General features: G+C 41.8%; 1 protein-coding gene across 7 annotated transcripts in view; it reads right to left on the reverse strand.

Moving 5' to 3' along the window:
- The window catches only part of LAMA2 (laminin subunit alpha 2), a 3,379,260-nt gene that overhangs the window by 3,036,405 nt on the left and 321,846 nt on the right, over positions 1 to 21,009 (reverse strand). The gene's annotated exons all lie outside the window — the stretch shown is intronic.

Consider the following 21,009-nt stretch of genomic DNA (forward strand, 5'->3'; position numbering starts at 1 on the left):
CTTGCGGAAGTAGGGAGAGCAGCAGATGTATTGTTTGTTTTGTTGCAGGATGTTCCTTCTTCCATAGAGATGGCAAGCCAGACCTGGGATAATAATGGGGCATGTAAAATACTGATAGACGTATGTGTGACAGAAAGCAACAAATGCTTTGGGAAGTCTTCATTTAGTGTATCTGAGTCTATCGGAACATTTAAATGGTCCAGGATCTTTGACGGAATCAATGCAGATGGGGTAATAAAGCTGGTGTGCGAAAAATATAGGAAAAGGTGATATGACCTCTGTTTGAGGGACAAACAATGTTTGGCCTCCATAAGGTCAAACGTGTTTTTCACACCAGGGGTGGCAAAAGCCTAGAACCCCGACATGCACTGATGGAGGAAATGATAGCATCTCTTTTTCAACAAAAATGAATTGCTGGTGATATTTCTATTGATCATTCAGCACCATTATAACTCCTTCTGAGAACTTTTAAAGTTTTTACATTTATGTTGGTTTGAAAATTATAGTTTGATACGTATGTATTTCACTAAACGTATTAAAAATCCATTCCTTACTATATTATAAAAAAAAGTGCACAGAGTGGTAATTATATTGGTTTTGCAGTTTGAATACAAGTGAAAAAATAAGACTCATGACTATATTTTTTACATAGAACCATCTGCGCAATGTGTGGTAGAAGATATATATGTATATTTGAATGAACCATCTACCGTTTCACAACTACACTCAACACTCAAGTGGTGGACGTAATATGGAGTGTGAAAAAGACAGAAGCATGTCCGTTCAACTTGATGCAGGAGAAGAAATAGCGCCATCACCAGCTCCTACTATTTCTACCGATCTCACAACAACCCTGCCTGTTACTGGGAGAGGGGGTAGATACATCTCAATGTATCAACCAACAGAATCCACTGCAAGACCTCACACTCCTGAACTAATAAAATCAGAAGATAATCCTTCTCTGGCTCAACATTTTTCAAAATGTGAAAGTGTAATGCTTGATGTTAAAAAAGACAACACAAAGCTGCATGTAATTTTATCTGTCATTGTGATTTTCAGAAGAGTGTTACAAAACAGCTACCGAACAGCTCAAAAAGAAGGGGATCTTTGCACCTCAGTGTATTCACTTTGTAGAGGAATAGCCGAGGAAGGAAAGGCACAGAGGACACAACAGCGCTACACAGACATTTTCAACCAGAAGTTTGATTTCTCCGTAGAGCGTTTAGCTTCAGGCACTGCAACAATTTGCAGACGCTCTTAAATTCTGCAAGCCGAACTGACAAGGTAAAATGGAGACACTTCAAGAATCCTGGTTAATTTTGTTAGCGAAGAAGTAAAAACAAATTAATCTGGATTTAGGCATGCACTATCTATACCTGAGACTGAGGAAAGATCAACTTTGAATAGTGCTTCAAGTTCGGCTAATTTAAATATTAGAAACAAATCGAGGAAGGTTAATATACCTCATGGAAAATCGACATGAAAAGGTCAAGCCGTGTCAGATGTAAGAATACATTATTTATTTATTTTTGTTGCCCAAAGTTTGATTTTATTAACGTGAAATGTGACTTTTTTTTTATAAACAAAGTTTAACTAATATGTTATACAAACATATTGATAATACTCAATTCTTGAGAAGCAGCAAGGATCAAATATTGAAACATATAATTGACCTTCATTTTTTGTTCTAAAATATGAAACAAATCATAATATTTCATTAATTGATGTGTGTTACTTTACTTAAGAGTTAAGCAAAGTAAACCTGTACCCTGTTGTACATATTTTGCAACTTTGGTCCACTTCTGTCATTTTGGCTCATCTTTAACCCCCACCTCACCCCCTGTATAGTTTGACATCAAAAACTCTTATGTTTCTAATGCTAGAACGTGGCACCTTTTACACAAATTAAGGAAAAAACAGTAGATAATTGTGTTATCAATGTATTATTCTCCATTTTTATACGCATTTGTATATGTCAGTGTATTCACATATTCGTTTTCCAGTTGATGTTAGTTTTCATCACGGTGTAGTTTTAGAAAAGGCATTTATACATCCTGACTCTCCAAGTATACAACAGCAGTTCTAAATAACATAGGTGTATATCCCCTAGTCAGGATGCTCAACTTCAATATGTTATGTTATGCAAATTTGTATAGCATACTATCACCTGGAAGGGTTTCCTGGCACTGAGCAGATCTGAGTTTGGGCACACCTAGGCACACCTAGGGCTTAATGGGATTACTCAAAAATCCACGTGATAAGCTTCTTGTGGAAATCAAGACATGAGGTGGAGGCTCTTATGTGTAGCGGCAAACTGTTCCATGCTTTAGGTGTGATGTGGGACAAACCTCAACTTCCTTATCTGGATTTCTGTTTGCATGGTATTTGTGCAAGTAGGAGACAGGGTGAGTTCAGCTGTCTGGATTGTTTGTGAAAACAGATGCAATTGTAAAGGCATGCTGGGCCAGTGTTATGGGGTGCCTTGAAGTGTGGATGGGGAGTTTGAATTGTGGTTATTTGTGAACGGGCTGCCTGTCAATCAATCAATTAATCAGGATTTATAAAGTGCAGCTATGCACCAGATAGGGTATCCAGGCACTTGCAGGTTCCAGAGGCCTATTTGAACATCCAGGTTTTGAGGGCCGTCTAGAATTCCGGAAGTGAGGTGAAGGTCCAGAGGTGCATGGGCGGGTTGTTTCAGGTTTTTTGCTGCAATGTGAGAGAAGTAGCTCCTCCACTTCTGCTTTGGTAGATGCGGAGAGTATGGGCAAGTGAAAGGGAGGCAGAGCGTAGTCTTCTCTATGGTTGGTAGAAGTTCAGGCAGAGGTTAATGTACGCAGGTCATTGGTTGTGTCAAGCCTTGTGTGCGTGGGTCAGCAACTTTAATTGGCATCTTTTATGTACAGGGAGCCAGTGGAGTTGACTGAGATGGGGTGTGATGTGGGTTTGTTGGGGAAGGCCGAGGATGAGTATGGTTGAGGGATTCTCTATGGTCTGAAGTCTCTGTAGGAGGTGTGTGGTGATTCCTACTTAGAGGGTGTTGCCGTAATCCAGTTGGCTGGTGATGAAGGCTTGTGCCATGGTGCATCTCGTGTGTAGAGGTAGCCACTTGAAGACCTTACATAGCATGCACAAAGTGAGGAACCAGGCAGAGGAGATGGCATTGATCTGTGATTTCATGACAAGCTTGTTGTTAATGATGATTCTGAGGTTCCTGGCATGGTCAGAAGGAGTGGGTGCGGGTATTAGGTCTCATGGTAACCAGGAGTTGTTCCATGTGTTGCTGGTATTGCCAAAGATCAGTACTTTTGTCTTTTCTGTGTTCAGCTGCAGGCAGTTGGTTTTTATCCAGTCAGTGACGCTTGTCATGCATCTGTGGAAGTTGGTTCTGGTGGTGGAGGGGTTGTCGGTGAGTGAGAGGATGAGTTGGGTGTCGTCTGCATGGAAATTATGTTGAGACCTTGAGATCGGACTATGTTGGCCAGCAGGGTCATATATGAGTTGAAGAGCGTGGGTCTGAGGAATGACCCCTGGGAATACCACTGATGGTCTCCTTGGGTTTAGAGGTGGAAGATGGATCCTCTGGGTTCTTCCAGTGAGGAAGGACGTGATCCATCTGAGCGTGTCCCCTTGGATGCCGATGTGGTGCAATGATGCAGGGTTGGCTAATTATAGGGGGGGTTGGCCGCAGATCCTGGCTGCAGCAGTTATAGCTATAGTTATTTCAAGTAACTATCTAACTATCAATCAATCAATCAAATATATGAAGTGCACTACTCACCCAAGAGGGTCTCAAGGCGCTGGGGGGGAGTTTACTGCTCAAAAAGCCAAGATTTGAGGTGCTTTCTGAAAGTTAGGAGGTCCTGGGTCTTGCGTAGGTTGGTGGGGAGGGAGTTCCAGGTCTTGGTGGTGAGGTGGGAGAAGGATCTGCCACCAGAGGTGGTGCGTTGGATGTGGGGGACTGTTGCGAGGGCGAGGTCGGCGGAGCGGAGCTGTCAAGTTGGGTTGTGGAAGTTGATTCGTTCGTTGAGATAGGCCAGTCCGGTGTCGTGGAGAGCCTTGTGAGCATGGATTAGGATCTTGAAGATGATCCTTTGGTTGATGTTCAGCCAGTGTAGGGATCTGAGGTGGGCGGAGATGTGTTTGTGGCGAGGGAGGTTGAGGATGAGATGTGCGGCTGCGTTCTGGATGCGCTGGAGTTTTCACTGAAGTTTGGCTGTGGTCCCTGCGTAGAGGGCGTTTCTGTAGTCCAATCTGCTGCTTATGAGGGCATGGGTGACCGTTCTTCTTGTTTCTAGAGGAATCCATTTGAAATAAATTTGTTTTTAGCATCAGACTTTCGATTGGTGTGGGAAGAGCTGTCATCTTTTGTGCCCTCAACAGGCAGTGGTAGAGGATGAGGGAGGTCTTGAAGACTGCTCTGTTGGAGGCATCCTTGCTGGTGTGCCATCTCTTCTCCAGCTGTTTGCTGTCTCATTTCACTGTTTGGAATTCTTGGGTGTGCCAGCTGACCTTTTAGGTTTTTTTTCTCTGGTTGTTGCTCTTGATGGGGATGATGCTGTCAGCGCAATTGGTGATCCAGGCTTTGATGTTTTTCACTCTCTGTTCAAGGTTGTTGGTGGTAGCGAGGTTAGAGGTGCTGAGAGCGTTTGCTCAGCTGGTTGCTGAGATTTTTTTCCACCTCCGGTAGAGGTTGCTGGTCATCTTGGGGTTGGAGGTGCAGGATCTGGAGATGTTGAAGTGGATGATGGAGTGATCAGTCCATGTGAGTTCTGTGACATGGCTGCATTTGATGTGGCTGCTGAAGGTGAAAATGGGGTCCAGCATGTGTCCTGCGGTGTGTGTAGGGACGAGGATGATCTAGGTCAGTCCAAGGCTGCTCATACTGTCGAGGAGGTGTGCAGTGTTTTTGTTGTTGGGGGTCATCAATGTGCAAATTTAGGTCACCCAGAAAGATATAGTCCTTAAAGTCTAAGGCTGGGGGATGGAATGAAGTCTGAGGTGGTGTTACAGAAGCTGGAGCACAGGCCTGGGTGTTGGTATGTGAGGGTGCCTTTGATGGTTGTTTTGTCATCCGTACAAATTTGAAGTTGAGATGTTCCATGGGGGAGATGGTGTTGTCAGTGGTGGTGGTGCACTTTATAGTTTCTTTGTGGATGATGTCTGTTCCTCCTCCCAGCTTGTTGGTGCAGTCCTGGTGAGTGATTTATTATCCATTGGGGATCGCCGTGCCAATGTCTGTGGTTTATGTGGGAGTGAGCCAGGTCTCAGTGAGGAAGACGATGTCCAGTACAAGGTTGGCAATGAGGTCCCATCATTTGGTGGAATGATTGCATAGTGAGCGTGAGTTGGGAAGGAAGCATGTAATTTGGTGTTTTTGTTCAGGTGGTGTCTGTGGTGTGTTCAGGGTGGGGCTGGTTGGTCGGCTTTTGCGTGTGTGCTGTGGCAAGTGAAGTGGCAGTGGGTGCAGGTGAAAGGTCCTAACATGGAGCGTGTGTCAACACAGTGGCAGTGTTTGTTGTGGCATCTGGGGTTGAGGGTGTAGAGTATGGCAACGGTATATCTTCAGGGGGAGGGAGGACCAGTGAACGTGGCACTGGGCATGGTCCATGTACAGGCGGGCACAGACTGGCTTGCCTTTGGCATGCCCGTTGCACACATGCATGGCATGGTAGTGCTGCGGACTGCATTAAGTAGGGCCTGAGGTGGGCAAGGCTTCTGTTGGCAGGAAGAACAGTGAGTGGAAAAACCTAGTTGGGGAAATCCCTGTGGCAAAAGGCAGGCAGGTGAGTGGGAAAACCCATTCGAGAAAACCCAGTGGGAAAATCGAGGCAGTGGATCAGTCTAGAACAAACAGAAACTGGAAGCCAAATGCAAGTGGCAGTCTAGAGTCTGGGTGCCTACTCTTGTGAACCAGTGAACCTCCTTCAGGTGTGGTGTGATGTGATTGCAGCATTAGATGTTGAGAGTGAGTGAGAGTGATTCTGGATGGCAAGCCCTGAATTTTCTGCTGTCTTCTGGTGAGTTTTTTGTTTATTCAGGTATTGCAGATATTACTGTAATTCCGCTTGTGACCAGGGCTTGCGTGTCAGCTTTCTGGGTGCTGATTGAGAGTCATTTGAATATATATATATTAATGTTCCAAAGAAATTGTGCATGGCACTCCGTGAGCTTAAATGTCCCTTATTATGAATATCCCAACGCGTTTTAACCACACCGTTCACCTTTTATACTGCCCTTCCCAATAGCACATTATGAAGCATTCTTGGAACTGTAGTGAATAACTAAAGACAACATCTAATTAAAACACAAATAAGAAGTCAGTATAGTCCACTGATATTGTTGATATGGAACGGTCACCATCTCCAAGAGAAATTATATAACTTATGTTCACAAAATTAGAAACCCTTTACTGATCTATGCATTAATTACTAAAGTAATTTTATCATCATCATCATCATCATTAGCCTTATTTCGGTAAAAGTAAATACCATAAAAGCATATCACAATTAACAGTTTCGTGGTTTAGCAAAACGACAAGCTACATAAAAGACATTTTTGATCATAAGAGATTAAAAAAAGTATTAGACATAAGCATTTTTCTACTGGAAATACATACCTTATTATAGAGTTGTGTAAAAATACATAGTAGGTATTAAAAGTCAAATACAGACCTAGCCAAACATATCAGATAAAATAAGACATTTCTGTTTAAAAATATAAAAGTATCTAAGCATAAAAAAAAAGAAAGAGATACATCTCTGCAATGTAAGATGATAAGTGCATACAAAAATAGGTTCATCAATGGCTACTCCCCACATCCATTGTTAGCTTTTTCTCTATTTTTTTGAGCGTGTTCAGTCTATTGTGCCAGATTGAATCTAGATATTTTGCCAGGCAGCAAGCCACTAAAACAGATGAGTCAGATTTAAAAATTCTCAAAGCCAGTGAACAGTTTTTAAAACCCATTTTCCTACATAAAGGAATGATCCAACGGACTCTTTGTTTGTGGTATGCGGGGCATTGAAAAAGGATGTGGGTTATAGATTCTTCTCTGGCACAGCCCATCGGACACATCTTAGAAGTGCAGCTAGTGTTAGACCATTTATATGTAAGGGTACGCAGAGGAAGAGCGCCTATCCTGAATCTAATATATAATGCACGTGCATGTGGGGAAGAAACTATGTCCATATATTGCACAAATTCATAGTGGCATTTGGATTGTAGGAAGTTGCCCGTCATGGAAGATGGCGAAACAGCAGACAATTGTAAAAGTTGGACATAGAGCCAAAATGCGTCCTTTAATGTCTGTGTTGCATTTTTTGGGATAGATAGCGGGTCCTTCCAATAAGACCCCAAACCAAGTAGTGAGAAGGTCCGTTCTACGTATACACACCACTTGATTTTTGGACTGGTGTTGTTGGCCATCAAGTTGGCTAGCCCACATCTATAGGGGGCAAGGGAGTCTAATGACCATAAACGAATCCAATATAACAAGGGCCTAAGTGCGACGATCTGGCTAATGGGGGGCAGGTTTAAGTCCATTCGAATTGGGAGCAATTGGGTTGCTGGAAGGGACTCTTCGCAACGACCTAAAAAGGAGTTTTCCACCTTTGTCAGATCATCTAAACTACAGTGGCCCCACAGTTCGGCTCCACAAATGGCCCCCCCTCTTGCTTGTAATTTGTAGATTTTGACAGCGGGCATCATGGCAAAGCTAAGGGATCTAGCTGCGAATCTTACAATGCCACTCGCCCGCTGTTTCAATCGGAGGGTGGCCTTCTGGATATGACAGTGCCACTTATGCAAGTCTTCTAATTTCAGGCCTAGATAAGTAATTTTATCAATATAATTAATATCACATTCTCAGGGTCAGATTGTATAGTACTAAACCACTTCATTATCATGTTATAAAATTATCATATGTAAGGTTTACTTTGTGATTGATATCACACCGTTCTCATATTCAACTACTGCATAAGGCTGTCATATCAAATTAGTAGTTCTCAGAGGTAGACATGCAGTTCTTCATCGTAATTTAACCCCAAAGGTGTCTTGGTTCGAAGTAGAATAATATATTTGGATTCAAGTTGACACAATCTCCTTGTTCAATCCCCTCCTCTCTCATGATCTATAACTTAGTCGATAGCATAATATCTCAGAAATTTCCAATCATTTGTCCCATGTGTTTGTATATGTTTCACTACTGCATACGATTGATCCCTCATTACAATTGTTCTCATATGTTTAATAATTCTCTTTCTAAGTATGCAGATGGTGCTATCTATATATTTAAGACCACAATGACATTCAATAACATACACCGTGAATTTAGTTTCACACGTTAGTCTCTGTTTGATGAAAACCTCAGTGTTATTTTCTACCAATTTTTTTTGTTGTCCTTCCAATGTTGCATGCTTTGCAATTGTTACATTTGACAAACCCCATCTGTTGTTCTACCAGCCACGTAGTTAGTGGTATCAACGCAAAATGGCTCCTGACTACCTTGTCTTTTATAGAAGGTACCTTTCGAAATGGGCGTATATCTGGATCATTCAAAATCAAATTCCAATGTTTTTTGAAAATTCTTCTTATGATCCCACATTCTTTGCTATAAATCGTGAATAATCTCAAGGGCTCATTCGCCTCATTGTTTCTCCACTTTTGTTTCGGAATTAGCAAGTCATTACATTTAACATCCATAATCTTTTCCATACCTTTCTTTAACATACTTTGTTTATATCCTCTCATTTTGAATCTGTGTGCAGTGTCTTAAAATTTTTCTAAAAGTCTCTTCATAATTTGAGCGATTTCTCCTCATTTTTATAAGCTTACTGTAGGAAGTTGGCTCTTTATGTGCTATTTCAAAGTAAGAAGTAGCCTGCACAGAGTTCAAGGGTTCCCCTTAGAGGTAAGATAGTGGCAAAAATAGATAATACTAATGCTCTATTTGTGGTAGTGTGGTCGAGCAGTAGGCTTATCAGAGGGTAGTGGTAAGCATTTGTTGTACACACACAGGCAATAAATGAGGAATACACACTCACAGACTTACTCCAGGCCAGTAGGTTTTTTATATAGAAAATTATATTTTCTTAGTTTATTTTAAGAACCATAGGTTCAAGATTTACAAGTAATACTTTAAATGAAAGGTATTTTACTCAGTTATTCTAGGAACTTTGAATAATCACAATAGCATATACAGTGTTGTCAAAAATGGCAATAAGCTATTTTAAAAGTGGACACAGTGCAAAATCAACAGTTCCTGGTGGAGGTAAGTAAAGGTTAAGTTCACAGGTAAGTAAAACTCTCCCCTGAACTTGCCGCCAAAAGTGGAGGCTGTGTCCAGGGGGCGGGCACCTCACCTAGCTGGAGTGCCCTGGGGCATTGTAACACGAAGCTTGAGCCTTTGAGGCTCACTGCTAGGTGTTACAGTTCCTGCAGGGGGGAGGTGTTAAGCATCTCCACCCAGTGCAGGCTTTGTTTCTGGCCTCAAAGACCACAAAGGCTCTCACCCCAGGGGGTCAGAAACTCGCCCCTCAGCAGCAGGCTGGCACAGACCAGTCAGTCCTGCACTGAAGGATTGGGTAAAATACAGGGGCATCTAGAGAGATTTTTTTTAATAAATCCAACACTGGCATTAGTGTGGGTTTATTATTCTGAGAAGTTTGATACCAAACTTCCCAGTATTCAGTGTAGCCATTATGGAGCTGTGGAGTTCGTTTTTGACAAACTCCCAGACCATATACTTAATATGGCCACACTGTACTTTCAATGTCTTAGAATAGACTTAGACACTGTAGGGGCATATTGCTCATGCAGCTATGCCCTCACCTGTGGTATGGTGCATCCTGCCTTAGGGCTGTAAGGCCTGCTAGAAGGGTGACTTACCTATGCCACAGGCAGTACTTTCTGGGCTTGGCATCTTGAGGGGGATGCCATGTCGACTTTGCCTTTTTCTCCCCACCAACACACACAATCTACAATGGCAGTGTGCATGTGTTAGGTGACGGGTCCCTTGGGGTGGCACAACATATGCTGCAGCCCTTAGGGACCTTCCCTGGTCACAGGGTCCTTGGTACCACTGGTACCTTTTACAAGGGACTTATCTGGGTGCCAGGGGTGTGCCAATTGTGGAAACAATGGTACATTTTAGGTGAAAGAACACTGGTGCTGGGGCCTGGTTAGCAGGGTCCCAGCACACTTCTCAGTCAAGTCAGCATCAGTATCAGGCAAAAAGTGGGGGGTAACTGCAACAGGGAGCCATTTCCTTAAACTCACCATATGGTATGCTAGCTAATAGTGCTTTTGGATTAAACTTTCTCCATGCAAAATACTGTTTGCAGATGTCTCTTTTTGATATAGTGTGGTTTCTAGCTGCTCATTTTGAACCTCATCCTCTGCGGCCCAGCCTTATAGTATATTATATTTTTTTAGGAAGAGGGACCATGTTGTCCACCTCCCTGGCCCCGGTGCCTGGCCATCTGTCCTTGGTGCCCTGCAGGGCAACCAGTGTGCAATAGGACTGGGGGGTAGCCTCAAGCCCTCCTTGGTACCAAATGGCATTGCTGTCACAGACAGCGAGCTGCTTAACATGCAGCTCCTTTTATGTGAGAGCAATCGTTTACTCCATTCCCCTGCCCACATCTCTACGGATCCCCCTTAATCATGTTTTACTTCAGCCCAAGGGAGGTGGCGGTTCCCAGGACGGCAGCGGGGGCCAAACATGCCCCTCTAATAAATTTCAGATTTAGCCCTGGGGGGGGGGGTGGCAGGCCCAAAGTTTGTTGGGGAGGCCTTACATGCCCCCTCCATTTTAAATAATGATTTTTCCCTGGGGAGATGGGAGTGCCTGAGCTGAATAAAATTGTTTACAGACTCAGTCCTCCAACCTGCCCAGGAGATCATTGTCCCTCCTGGATGATGAAGTTGGGAGTGACTGTTTTAGCACTCTGAGCATCACAGGTGGCAAATCTCTCCCTCAAGATTGTTAATAATCAACTGGTGCTAAGAGAAACCTGGATAAGAAACCTACTGAAAAAAACACTTTCTTGGCCCCAACAACCCTAACAATTTTTGCCTAACTAAAACATACCTTTTCTCCTAAAGAACATTGAAATTGTTGCCACAATACATCTCCAAACACATTGAATCTGGGAATTTTGTGGGTTTCTGGCAATCAGACTTTAGGTCATGTAGGGGAACTCAGCCAGCTCTGATGCGCACACAACCATTTCTGGCACCCTGGATAAAAGATACTCTTCTCTAGTGAAGCTCCAGAATGTCCCTGAAGCCTTTGTAACATTTGGCTATAACATTGCTGAAGGAGGTGATTTTGAATTTCTGAATCAGTAACTAGATGGCTCTAATCCCTTCTGGACAATAGTGTAGATAAGACCATGGTGGGCAACTCCTCTTGCTTCTCTAGAACATCCAGTTTGTATTCCCTCAGAGTTGTTCCCTGCCGTTGATATTTTTAACTTCTATTTAAAGCCCCTACACAATCTCCTTTGATCCCAGAATGTATATTTCCACATTATTTTAAAGATACCCAGATGGTGTTTAACCTGTCTAAGTGGAAAAAACACTAAAGTATTTAGTTTTATTCAGGAATGCCAACTTTTAATGCCTCAACAAAGAACAAAAGGAGTTCCTTCTGATCGAAACTGGGCAGAAACTGAACAAGGTGGGGAATTGCACCTTCACAGACAATGAAAATGTTAATTTTCTGAGAGCAATAATTGACAATAGACTGAATATGGAAGCTTAAAACAAAGGTATCAATCTAATTGATATTCAACTGCTCAGATTCTGACAACCCGCTTCTAAAGGAGGGACTCAGAGCCACAATCGCTAGGGAAATAGTGGGCTTTTAATACAGTCTATTGCAATGTCCACAAAGAGCACTGAGGACAATAAACCACATCCAACTCCAACATCACATTACCACTATGAAGAGGACCTGCATTGACTCCCTGTAAATGAGAGAAATCAACAAAAGCAATACATGAATCTGGACAGATTACCTGAAACAAAAAACTACAGATCCATCAAGCTGCAACAAAACTGTGTTCTAGTGACAAAGGGCCTTATGTTTGTTCAATGCATTCATTAAAAGTGGTCGCAATACGCGTACTGACTTTTACTGAATGCATTTTTTTTGCAAACCAACATGTGTTTGAGCATGTGAGTTTGGTAAAAATTATAATTTGTAAGCGTCTGAATTTGACCTACTTCATTAATATGCATGAGGGTGGTCATAGATTGCAACCCACTACAAATCTCAGACCACTATGTCTGTGATTGATTTTAACTAAGGAAATATTTTTTCACTGACTTTTTCTGAATGTATTGTTATTTTTTGAACTATCATATGTTCAAACATGTGAGTTCACAAAATTCCAATTCATAACTGGTTGCAATTTGACCTGCTTCACTAATATGCATGAGGGAGGTCATAACTTGTGACCCACTAAAAATCGCAGCCCACAATGTCTGTGATTGCTTTTAACTAATGCAATCTTTTTTCCACAGGGACCACTGCCTACTCCTATAAAAAGTTGTTTACAACATTTACGAAGAGGAGAAAGTGGTCTCTAAGAGATTTATGACTGGGTTACCAGTGTTGGTAACATATCAATGATTTGCAACACAATTGTGGTCACAAAACACTGATACATACCATGAGAAATAGCAGATTGGATGGGACCCTCTAAACACACCCCTTTCAAACTGCTATGCAGTATATAGCTGGAAAACTTTTATGCGATTCAGTAATGAGCTACCAAATTGCAATTTGGGTTTTGAACATACACAAAAACAAAAGCTCCAGTTTTGGGAATTGAAGCTTTTGCTACTGCAAAATAGCTTTGAACACAAAGTCAAAATTGCTTCTAGCCCAACATAGAGTTGAAAGATCTTGAGCAGGGGTAAATGCTTGCAACACACAGTGTCAACAGTATAGAACCACCTTTCCACTGATCTTCTTTGAAAGGACCTACCATATTTTTGTAAAAGATTTAATTTTAATCATACACTTAAGACATGGATCCATGCTTAGTGGCCAGTTGGCTTCAAGGGTATTATAAATGCAGTGAACGGGATGATAAGGACTGTCACTGCATAACTGTGCAAACTCTGAAATTCATAGCATGTGTGTTAGAATGCATTTCTGTTTTTAATATCTGTTATTTATATACTCAGGTCCTGATTTCTACTTTTTTTGCACCGCATTTGTGCCATTTTGTTATGCAACAGTGGCGCAAACGTACAAAATATTATATTTTGTAAGTTTGTGCCACTGTTGCTTCAAAATAAGAAGTAAATGCTGCACAAAAAAAGCATAAATCAGGGTCTTAGTGTTTTATAATTTGCTGTGATCACTTTTAGAAATCCCTTGGTTGATTGAAATGATTGTTAGCTTTTAATGAGAGTAAGTACTTACTATTATGCTGAAGCCAAGAGGACGCAATGAGCAAAAAAAGGGGAAAGAGTTTAGCATAATGAAATTGCACTTTATGAGATAACATTTGGCTAATAGCCTAGAGTTGGCATGTATGCCTGCCAAGAAAGCTAATTATACAGTCTGGAGGACTTCAGCGAGGTCTAAAAAACTGAAAAAAACAATCATGTGCTGGGACAGATTTAAGCTTAGTTTACAGAAGTAGGTTGTCTCGTATTCCTTCACCATACTTCTAGCATTCTTTTATTAATTTCCTCAACTGTGATGAAAGAATAAAGGCATGGGACATATGTGTCACATCTGCATTAAAGTCGCGTTAGACATTGTTTATACTCTACCGCTCATTAAAATGAAATCCCTGTGTGCCATTCGTTTATGAACAAGACAGTGCTGATCTCAGTCTTTGCCTTTTTCTCATGACAAAAGCAAAGTGGTGTATGACAGTTGTCCTTAAACATCTTGATCTCTGTAAAGCAGTAATGGCTATCACAACATCATCTTGAGTGGTGACCATCTACTTCTAAAATGCTACAATGTGCAAATGTTTCTCGGAGTGCATTGTAATACCTAGATAAGTCATAAACTTTCATTAATTGTTGTGGGTTTTGAAGAGGTGATGAGAAGCAGCAATGTTGACATGGTGTATCCAATTTCACATGCTTTGATAGGCCTTTAAGATTAATTTGTATGCACTCAATTTTGTCTGACCTTCAAACTAACCACTAATATATTACATTATATGCTTACACACACACAAGCACACACATATTTCACACAGAGCTGGAAATATAGAAAATATTCACAATATTTTATAATTCCCTGTGAAATGTGTAATTTGTCATAATGACAACCCAAACCACCATGCCGAGCTTTGTTAGTGCTACTATGATAATGCGGCATCGAGGACGAAGTTAAGCAGCAAGATTATCCAAATTATGAGGCAGAAAAGATGAAGTTTGCAACATGTTCTCTGGCAGCATTTAATGTATTGAGCTAGTAGAACATTTTTTGTGAAATTGCAAATTATGCAAAATATGTGGCCTAATTATCCTGTATAGGCTTAATCCACAAATAATATATATCTACTTGTGTTCACCTGTGTCTATTGTTTTGTCTAAACAGTCTAATTCCAATAAATGCCCATTGACAGCAGCACATTTGAAGAAAACATAAGTCCTGCAGACCCTTCTGGGCCTTAGGATTTGCAAATCCAGTAAAGGATTTGTAAATCCGGCAAATAGGGCCTTAAGATATGCAAATCCATGAGAGGATTTGTAAATCCAGAAAATATTGAAAAAAATAAAGTATTTAGAGCACACGTGCTGCACTTCCCCAATGGCCACAGGCAGGGTTTGGCTTCATGCAGAAAAATCAGAGCAGGACCTGGTTGCAGTCAAGGCCCTGCCATCAACCACCTGCAGCGTATGACTGAAAGCTGTGTGCAGCACATGTTAGCTGCCTATGAACGATAGGCCATAGGGTTTAGCCAGAAACTTGGTCCTGTAACCAACCCTATTGTGTATGGCCGAAGTCATTGCACAGCAGGGGTTGTTCACCCTATGGAGAGTTGAGCAGAATAGTTGGCCAGAAGCTGGACTCTTCAGTCATCCCATGCTGCAGGAATTGGTTGCTATCTGAAAGGTGGGTGCAGGAGCTGGGCATAGGAAGGACCTTGTGGTCCACCCCACTGCACATAACCAACATTGGTGTGGAACCTAGATGGAGACAAAGCCCAGCAGCCAACTGTGTTACACAGAGACAAAGGCTGTGTGCTGTGGATGGTGGTAGCCTGAGGTGGGTTGCACGTGGGGCCTGTCTAGAGAGCAGGCCCAGTGCCCAACCTCCCACTGCACCTGACTGACGGCCATACACAGCTGGAGTTGGCCAGCAGTGGATGGTGCAGGTAGAGCTTCATTGGATGCAAGGACTTGCAGTCAATCACCTCTACAAATGGCCAACGGCTGTGGGTGTTGGCTGCCTACAGAGGGTTAGGCACATAGGCTGGGTTAAAGCAAGGCCAGGTCAGGCCCTGAGGACAACCACAATTCCACACTGTGCTCTGAATTTTTGCCATCCGTTGAGAGTTGTGTGCAGTGTCTGGTCAAGGACCAGACCCTGTGGCCAACTCTACTGGACATGGCTGAAGGCATGGAGATCACATTCTGGTTCCAACCCACTCAACAGTACTATGCTGATCAGGTTTTGCCTTCAATAGAGTGTTGGGCGCAGGACCTGGCCTGAGATGAGGGCCTCAGCCATGTGCTGTGCGGTTTGGCCGACTGGAGACCAGGTGGGTATAGGGTAGTGCCAATGGCCAGGCCCTGTGGTGAAACATCTGCTATGTGTGGCTGACGGCCATGCTCAGTGGAGGTTGGCCACCCATAGAGGGTTGGATGCAGAGCCTGGTGGGAGGCCAACCCCTATTACTAACACAACTGTGATGCACAACCGGGGTTTGCTCCCTTCAGACAGTTAAGCATAAGGGAACAATTGAATGTGGTACTTGGTCAAAAAAATAAAAGGTCACGGAAAATAACGAATGTTAATGTAAAGTAATCATTAGCATTGGTTATACCAGCTCTAAATATGTTTAAAAAAATCTCAGAAGTTCCCCTAAAAATCCACACCTAAAATGTTCTTGAGGTTATAAATTAAAACCACAACACTGCTGAATTGGCATGTTATAGTAAGAAGCACAATCCATAACTTACACAATAGTCATTCAAACCACAAGCCATACATCAAAGGCAATGCTTATGATCTCACAATAACACCAATACCAATTACACTAATAAATAACACCAAAATGTGAAATGTAATTAAACAATAACACATAATTAAACCAATTACTGATACTACATTTATAGTCATTAGGGTAAGGGTAATATGATGTGCAACCTCATCTGTAGGATTAATTACAATACTTGTAATTGCTTCTGTTTCTTTAAGGGTGACTTTATGGCATAGTCCAGATATCTTAAAACAAATTGGCATCCTGCAAAAACAACTTTTTGGCTCAAATATTTGTTCATGAATATGAACAACTCAAGAAAATAAATATACAACATTAAATTCGAGATTGCTAGAGAACAAAATTCAGCCATGCCAAGTAAAATAACAACCTCCAACCATGACAGTGAACCACCTGCACATGTAATATTTGTTTCCTTTGTGTTAGAAAAAAATAAGCTTGGTTGCCTGGTGAAGTTCTCTGCTAAGGAGCCAGACATATGGTCATTGCCACAGCAGCTAGGTCCCTGATATAACTCATTGTGAAACCCTTTGCAAATCAGCTTATCTCTCCTTATTGACTGTTGCTCAACTACACATTGAAATACATTTCGAAGAGGTATATCCATTTGTGACAAGCTCTCTAATGTATTTAAATCGTACATATTACTTTCTAAATCAGTCATATTCAAAGTATGCCAGGGCCCACAAGCGACCTTCCTGACCTTTACATGTGGCCCCCTTTTCAACAGCAGCACGGGCTGAAGTTTTCTCCACTCAGCACTAACTTCAAGAGAGATGTCAAGTAAATACAGCCACCTATTTATTTAAATGTTCATTGAAGTTAAAGAAGAAAGTAACTAGGGTGTCCTGGTCCACTTAACTTTAGGAACAACTTGAATTTTAAAGACATCTTGCATTGTGTAAGAACATGATAAAGTCTTTTCGGAATTCTGAAAGTGTTTTTCATTGACATGCTGAACCTTTTCACTTTAATACATCAGATAGTGCACTGAGGGAGTTTATTTTTAAAGTGATAGTTTTTAAACTTAAGCTGAGAAACATTCACTCTTCTCCCTACCATGACAATAATGCCAATAGTGAATAAAGAGACAAGTCAGTTGTTATGTGCACTATTTCAATGGCCTGGGCTCTTCTTATACATGAACAGCATTATAGTTTATTAAATCAAACAGAGGAGAAGATTTGGTACAGTGCACATCCTGAAGTCATATATGTTGAGGTCCTCATATGCGATTTTGAAGAAAAAGGAGGGCGAGTGAACTAGAGCAATTGCTTAGGATCAACCAATTGGATAAGTGGGGAAGCCCGAAAGCAGGGATTAAACCCAGGTTTTCTGGTTTTACATTGTGCAATTCAGCCACTGGGTGTATATGTTTTGCTTCCCCTACACCTACCTTAAAAACCAACCTGTTATGTCCAGGTTCGGCGCGAGGCCGAACCCGAACTGCCTCGGGGAGTGTGCTGTCGCGTCGGCTGGCACGAGCGAGGCTAGTGGACGGTTAGATGGAGATGAAGCTGCCAAGCAGAGGCGACTGCGGCGCTCGTCCTGGCAATTTATTTTTCAATAAAAGAGAATACATTACACTTACTTTGGCGTCCCCAGCGTTGACTACAACAGTACTTTTGTGGCGACGAGCTGGTTTCTTCCTACGCGTTTGATGTGAGGAGATTGAGACTATATTCCTGTGCCCTTTCTTTGTGGGGGGGCGTCCTCCACATCATTTTTCAGAAGAAAAAAGGCGTATACTGGGCATTTCCTTCTGGAGGTTTGTTAATCAGCAAGTGTGTTGTGGATATAGAACGCGTATTTACTTGTACTGGAAATGGCCATTTCAGGCACCATCTTGGAAGTACTTCTTGCATGAAGCTTTATTGAAATATATCAGTAGAGTTTTATTGTTATGTTGTTCACAGCACATTGACTTTGTTCGTCACGTCTGGTCTTAAGTTATGCAGTCAGTTAATCCTCCACCACCGTTCTTGGAAACTTCTGGTGCTCCTCCTATTCCATGGAGACAGTGGTTTGATGGCTTTGAAACCTACCTGGGTGCCATAGGAGCCTCTCGTTTTCGCCCTGAGAGAAAGAAATGTTTGCTTTTACAAACACTTACCTGATCTACCGCAAATTGATGAAGAAGAACTAGATGAATATTTGATGACTACAAAAAAGTTGTCCACAAGATTTGATGTTTTACCTAGTCTAGTAGTGTTGCGGCACAAATTCTTCAAGCGTCAGCAATTTCAAAGCGAGGATGTTGATACATATGTCAGTGCTCTAAGACAACTGCCTTCCAAGTGTGAATTTCGGGATTTTCAAGACCAACTCATAAGGGACCAGTTCATTGGCCATTGTTCCAATAAACATATTCAGCAGAAATTACTCACCTTGGGAAATCCAACGTTGGATGAAGCTATCAAAGTTGCCAAGAGCGTGAAGCTTGCCCAAATCTCTTTGATGGAACTTTCTTCCAGCTCTACTGTGAAGGACTCGGATCCTCTTCATGTCAGTGTTGTTACAAAAAGGGGCGCGGCAAAGAATGCTGAGATGAAGAAAAGTGTCAATCCTTTTTTTAGGTCTTCAAATATTTGTTTTAGATGTGGAAACATGCCTCATTTCAAAGAGGGCAAGCCTTGTCCGGCAAAGAACGTTATGTGTAGAAAATGTGGTAAAGTTGGTCACTTTGCTAGAGTCTGTCAATCCACTAGTAATAAGCAAGCTAATGTAACGTGCATAGTGGAGCATGAGGAAGAAAATAGAGAGGAATCCTTTGTAAAAGCCTTCCAAGACATGATTGTTGTGATCACAGATCAAGTATTAGGGGTCAAGGAACATAATCAATGCATAGATCCCATGGTGGATATTTGGGTTGGGGATAAGACGGTTCGTTTATTGGTGGATTCTGGTGCATGCATTACTATGATTTCATCAGATCTGTTCCATAATACTGGGGTGACAGAAAGTTATTCCCTCCCGATAGGTCACCGGTCTCGTATGAAGGCAGGAAAATTGAGTTAGAAGGTTACATAGAAGACAGTTTAGTGTTCAAGGGTCGGAGGATTTTGGGTAAAATCTATGTGGCATACAAGGGTTTGAACATTTTAGGGTGGTACCATCAGGGTTTGTTTGGTATGGTGCTGAAGCCTGGAACTAAAGAGCAAGTTTTGGTGGTGGAGAGCGCAGATTCCAAGACACCGTTTGAAGATTAATTTCCTGGTATTTTTGCCCAGGGTTTGGGGAAGATTACAGGTTTCAAGCATAGAATAAAGGTTAAGGATAGGGCTATTCCTGTTAGACATAAAGTCAGGTCAGTACCGTTTAGTTTAAGAGAAGATCTTAAATCTGAATTGAACAAGCTTCAACAGAATGGTGTAATTGAGCCAATTGAGTCCAGTTTATGGCTTTCTCCTTTGGTTGTTGCCCGTAAACGTAATGGAGACCTGCGTTTATGTGTGGACCTCAGGAGTCTTAATAAGGAAATATGGGTAGACTCGTATCCTTTACCCAAGATCAGTGACCTACTTGAAGGGCTCAGGGGCTCAGTATGGTTTTCAAAGATTGATCTGGCGTCTGCTTATCACCAGGTTGAACTGGATGAGGATTCGCGCCATTACACTGCTTTCAATTCACCCTTTGGCACTTTCCAGTTTTGTAGGATGCCATTCGGGTTGGCCTCTGCTGCGTCAGCGTTCCAACGCATCATGCACAACATTTTGGGGGAAATTCATGGTATTCTAATCTTTCAGAATGATGTGTTGATTCACACAATGGGTTTAAAAGATCACAATGAGAAAATTAGATCAGTGTTTAAGATTTTTCAGTCCTTTGGCGTCTGTGTAAAGAAGGAAAAATGTGAGTTTTATTAAAAAAAATAGAATTTTTGGGCCATTGTGTGTCTGGGGAAGGTATTACACCTCATCCTGGGTTAGTAAAGGCGATCGTAGATTCTCCTAACCCTAAAGATAAAGATGAGTTACGATATTTTGTTGGCATGTGTGAATACTACTCAAAGTTCATTTCCAACTATGCTAGCAAAATGAAAGTTTTGTCCAATATGCTCAAAAGCAAAGTTCAGTTTAAATGGGACAGTGAATGTCAAACCATTTTCGAAAGGGTGAAGCAAGAGTTGGTGGACGCCAGACCACTGAGTGCTTACGACCCCAGCCAATTGTGTACCGTTACGGTTGATGCTAGTAGGTATGGGTTGGGGGCTGTGTTGTCGCAAGGTCTGGGAAAAGAGGAGAAAGTTATTAGTTATGCTTCTAGAGTCTTACGTGATCCTGAACTGAATTATTCGGTTATTGAAAAAGAGTTGCTAGCATGCTATTGGGCTAGCGAGAAATTTAGGAGTTATGTGTGGGGCAGAAAATATGTAATTCAAACAGATCATAAACCATTGGTTTACATTTTAAATGGTGATAAAATTAAAGATACGACACCTCGTATCGCACGCCTCATCACAGAATTGTTGCAGTACGACTTTCAGGTCAAGTATATTCCGGGGAAAGATAATTTCACAGCAGATTTTCTATCTCGTCTACCTATAAAGGAAGAGAGTAATCTTGAGTTGGAGGATGATGTGGAAGATTGTTTTATAGCTGCAATTGATGCTGATGAGTCCAAGGTGTGCACGGAGACTGTGTGGAGGGAGGCTGAAAGCAGTGATGAGGTGTTGTCCATTGTAAAGCAGCATATTATCAATGGCTGGCCTAAAGAAAGAAATGTGATTCCTGAAGTTCAGCCATATGTCAAGGTGGGCAATGAATTGTCAATTGAAAATGGGATCATTTTGAGGAAT

Source organism: Pleurodeles waltl, chromosome 5, assembly GCF_031143425.1.
Source record: "Pleurodeles waltl isolate 20211129_DDA chromosome 5, aPleWal1.hap1.20221129, whole genome shotgun sequence".
Taxonomy (NCBI): Eukaryota; Metazoa; Chordata; class Amphibia; order Caudata; family Salamandridae; genus Pleurodeles; species Pleurodeles waltl.